We start from the raw sequence: 5,038 nt of genomic DNA, 5'->3' as shown, positions 1-5,038 counted from the left end.
CACTCATATAGTGTGCACACAACTTTAATAGGGTTACATGGCATAACCAATCTTTGTGAAGGCATTATGAATGCCATGACAGTCGCAAATGTCTATTCAAATGGTTTAATGCCAATAATTACATATGTTTCCTAGTCTGCTCCACGTTGTTACCCCCAACTTTCACTGTAAATAGATGATTTAGAAATTGTTTTGGTTAGTATGTGCAATTACTTTGTGGTGTGTGCGTGACTGCTGAAACCTACCACACCAACAGTATAATGGGGCACACTGTGTGGTTATACACAAACGTATGCACCTGTTAACTGCACTATGTGAATGAGGCTGATCTCATTTGATTTTCAGTATGTGGTTGTGTGCACTGTCGATTTTTGCTGTGTGCCATTAAGCATTTGTGCATTTCAAAAAGTGAAGAGTGCTCACTGCTACTCAGGCCCTCACCTGTTATTGGTCTGGACTATTTACCGTTTCTAAACAATGTCTGCAAATGATGCATTGTAACAAAAATACGTGTGCACTACAAGTCGATCCAAGACCACAACCTGAAGTAACGAGGCACCACTAAATATGGTGTGTTAAAAAAAACATAACTAAGTAAACATAATTAACCATTTCCTAATAATTTGACTACTTCTAGTTCAGTTATCACGCTGTGTCTCTTAAGGATCAGTGGGTGGTGTCAAATTGATCCCACGGCTTCCCTGCATTCGCACTAGGTGTTGGGTTGTGTCTTGAAATTTCCACAATATTTCTTCATTCACAGTCACGCCATCAGTCTCCTCAATCAAATGCTCTAGGTCCACCACAATCTTCTTCAAGGCGGTCCATCTTCTGCAGGGCTCACTCATCAAATGGCTATTATGGGAACAAAAAATCCACATGTTAACAACACCTGCAATTAACCCTATGTGCACTTACGTACCTTGTGTATGCACTTTCCAATCTCACCGAGTGCTTGTGTGCCCTGCCAAGTGTGCAATTTAGTGTTTAATCATGTGCACCTGTGGGCTTATATATATCCTATTGTGTGCACCCTGTGTGTGCACTTTCCAACCTCACCGTGTGCCATAAACTTTAAGTGCAACAAACCGAGTATACATACTAGTTTGAAAAAAAAATGATTGCATCGTGTGCATGTGTGCCCTGCCAAGTGTGCACTTCAGAGAACACTCATGTGCACCTGTGGCCATATATATGTCCTACTGTGTGCACTATACATACAAACCATGTGCCAATAACTGAAATTTTAATATTGTTAGTGAACATACCATTTCCACCTCACATGCTTGGTGACAATTTGTATTATCTTCAGTTGTACTACCCCACCAGTTCAGCTTAAGGACAAAAGTGTTTTTTTTTTTTAATGCTACTGGCTCTATTACATTGTAGTGTCTGTTCATATACTTTCTCAACCTACTGAAACACAAAGAACCAATAACGCCTACACAAAAGTGTTTAAACTAACTCAAATATTCAATACTCAACTACACATCACAAAGTGTTTTTAATGGGTTGCACATGCTGAAAACATTCCTAGCAGAAGCTTTGTATAATCAGTTATGGGGAAACTCCAACATTCTAAAGAGCATGACACATAGATGAAAGATAATTGTTAAGGGCATGCCACATAATTGTGGGCTACGATATATCCTACTGTGTGTACCCTGTGTGTCTTCTCCTCCCACTCAAAACTTAGAATTTCATCTTTATAGTCACATGAGGAATCCCATTTTTACACGTTGTTGGTAGTTTCGGTTTCATCCCTCCCCCCATCAATTTACCCCGATACCTTCAGTAATTCCCTCACGCCCGTGGTTGGGTTAAACAATGTCGGACGGATAATCGGCCTAGCGAACCACAAAACCTTCACCCTCTACCTCGTCCGACTTCTAAATCGTCGGCACCCTCATCTGGGTTGCCAGTTACCAGCCGAAAACACCCATATTTAAAAAAGATAAAAAAAAAAAATTTGAAACATACCTCTGCTTTCAGATCAATTTCTTTTTCCTCGTCGTCGTTTTACTCGTCGTCTCTATCCAACCATAGCTTTATGTCAATGGCAGTGCGTTACGCCGTAGTTTGGTTTCTTCTTCGTTGTTTTCTCGGACTCCTACACACGCTAGAGGAACGGAAGAGTGAAAGTCGGGGTTTTCCTCTAATTTCGATCACCGCTTTAGCACCCTAAGACCAAATTGCCCTTCGAAAGATTATTGTTATGATTAATGCGCTGAAATGTAACATCTAATATTAAAATCTAAATATCAAATCTCAACCCTACGTTCCTGTTTACAAATGGCTACGATTAAGTCTTATTTCTCATCTAACTAGGCTATCTCATATGAAGTCTACCCTATATATATATATATATATATATATATATATATATATATATACCCATCTTTCATGTCTTATGTATATTGAGTGCATATGTGTGAGGTTTCTTTGTTGATTGCTGAAAATCCATCATTCATAAATAAAGTGAAAAAACTATCGCATTCGTGAACACAATTAGAAATTACCAATTATAAAGCCGAGTGAATTAATTTTATGCAATTGCAGGATGTTATTCATGGGCTCAATGTTGAATGTGTCTGTTTTTTTTTTTTTTTTTTTTTTTTTTTTTTTTAGGTATCGATGAAAATTCACAACTACAACCCGAGTGTTTAAACTAGGTAAACCGCATTCATGTATAATTGTCGACAAACTACACATGAGAGGTAAATTGCACTAAAAAAAATGATGTGTAACGGATTTGACCAAAAGAATGCAAAATTTGTTTTCACCTTTATAAGTGTGACGTAAATGTAATAATTAGTTTGGTAGTACTAGTTGACTAAGCTCGGTGCCAAATGTATTGCCAATTTGCCATGTTTTAAAGGGTAACATAAAAGTAATTACTATATTTACATTTAATGTACATGTATTAATATAATTAATTTTTATGTAATCATATTTAATGCATTTGAAGCCCTTCGATATTAGGAATATAATGTACATTCTCATTATCACTTTTGACAATATGAAAAAGTAAAGTGTAATAAGCTATTTAAATTTTTTATGTATTAAATGTCAAGTATTTTTTTTATATATAATTTTATGACAAGTAATTTGGGTGTCGCTTGAAATAGTGGTTTGCTTAATTTATATTGTAATTCTAAAACAAATTAAGCCAATAAAAAATCAAAAAATAACTCCATATTAATTTTCAAATTTGTCAACTGTATGAGATTACTATAATATTCATTATTTGTTACGATTAATTAAATGAAATTACTATAATCTACAATTCCGTTACGATTAATTGAATGAGATTGCTAAAATTTACGGTATTAGTTACAATAAATAAGCATAATGTCATTTAGAAATTCTAATAAGTTATTTTTAATTGAAGCGAGAAGTTGTGATCCAGAGGAAATGGCAAGCGAGCAAAAGAAGAGTTTTAGCTTTTTGAAGATTTTCTGCCAACAAACCTGCTCACAAAAATTGGTTTGTAAAAACAACCCTATTTATTTTTTTAGCCTTTGTGTATGTGTTTGTGCAAATGAATCTAAAGATGTTTAAGCTAGAATATAGCCTTTTGTGTGTTTTGTTGGATAAATCTTATTATTTAAATCTTAGATAAATTTTTAGTTGGATAACAGAAAACTCTATTGTGAAATTTTGCTAAAGTAGCGACTTAGGCAAAATCTACCATTTTAGGCAACTGATCGACTAATCGGCCGGCTTTTTTTTTTTTTTTTTTTGAATATTTTATTTTGCTCAAAACATTTGCTGCTCACCAATGGTTTTACGCTTGGACTCCTTTTTCTGCCTTCGACACCACAGTCTAAGCCACCGCTAAGTTTTCAACTTCTGATCTTTTAAGGCTTTATTGGCTTATAATCTTACACACCTACTACCTAGGCTTTTACTTTTCTACTTTCTCTTTTGGTCTTTAGAGCATCCACATTGGTTGGGGAGAAGGGGGATAATGTAAGAGTGATTAGGAAAGAGAATGTGGGAGGGGAGAGAAAAAAAAAAAAAGAAAAAACAAAACAAAAAAAAAAAGTAACCAGACGCGTCAGGCGCGCCGACTGGCGCGCCTCTGCACGCGCCCGGCTTTTGCCCAAGGCTGTGCGCGAACGCGCACAGCCTTACCGTCTTCTTCTTTTTTTTTTTTTCTGACATTATCCTCACATTTGCAGGACAATTCTTTTTCAATTATTTCCCCTCCACACTAGTTATTATCTCATGTAGGGAAGAATTAATGCTGAAATCTCCCCACAATATGCACAAGTGTGGATGCTCTTAGTGTAATTTATTTTTCCAGTAGGACTATGCTGTACCTTTTATTTTATTTTATTTTAATGGTTAAGAAACTTAGGTGCCGCTCATCTACTGCGCACTGGTCTTCTAATATATTTGACAACATTGATTTCAAATTCTCATATCGTACATGTTTTAATTATAATCTTAAGATAAATTAAGACATGCATTATGATAAATAGATACTTTGTATATCACTTACCATTTAGAAATCCTCACAAAAACTATTCTTACCCAAACCAATAAGAAAGAATATTTTATAGAAATGGATTTTGGGTTGTTTTCATTGTTGCTTATTTTCTTATTCAGAATAGAAGTGTGTGTATCAATGAGGCCTACACATATATACTAATGCTATATATATATATATATATATATATATATATATATATATATATATAGATATGTATGTATGTATGTATGTTTGTGTGTGTGAACGATAAAATCTCTTTTATTTTAATAATTAATGATAGACAATATTTTGCTTCTGACTAAGATTGTAATTTTAAGCTAGGAGCTTATTTTGAGAACATTACCAAACAGAATTTATAGCTTATTAGTAGCTTAAAATAAGCTATACGGTCCTAAATAAGCTCTGCGAAACTGAGCCTTTATGTGTTTCATTGTTGCCTAAACCTAAACCTTACATTCCTAATTTTGAAAACAAATGTGTTTTTTCATCAACTTAACAAATTTAACATGTTTCTTGTAAAAGGAAATTCCCAAATCATAC

General features: G+C 34.5%; 1 long non-coding RNA gene across 1 annotated transcript; it reads right to left on the bottom strand.

The window, feature by feature from the left end:
- Positions 1–695: 695 nt before the first annotated feature.
- Positions 696–2,107, bottom strand: LOC109147403. Its single transcript, XR_002048646.1, has 3 exons — positions 1,981–2,107; positions 923–964; positions 696–831 (listed from the first exon to the last, which is right to left on the bottom strand). It is a non-coding gene; the product is annotated as an uncharacterized LOC109147403 (long non-coding RNA).
- Positions 2,108–5,038: the final 2,931 nt, after the last annotated feature.

Source organism: Ipomoea nil, unplaced genomic scaffold (assembly GCF_001879475.1).
Source record: "Ipomoea nil cultivar Tokyo-kokei standard unplaced genomic scaffold, Asagao_1.1 scaffold1993, whole genome shotgun sequence".
Lineage (NCBI taxonomy): Eukaryota > Viridiplantae > Streptophyta > Magnoliopsida > Solanales > Convolvulaceae > Ipomoea > Ipomoea nil.
This window is presented reverse-complemented; position numbering and strand designations above follow the sequence as displayed.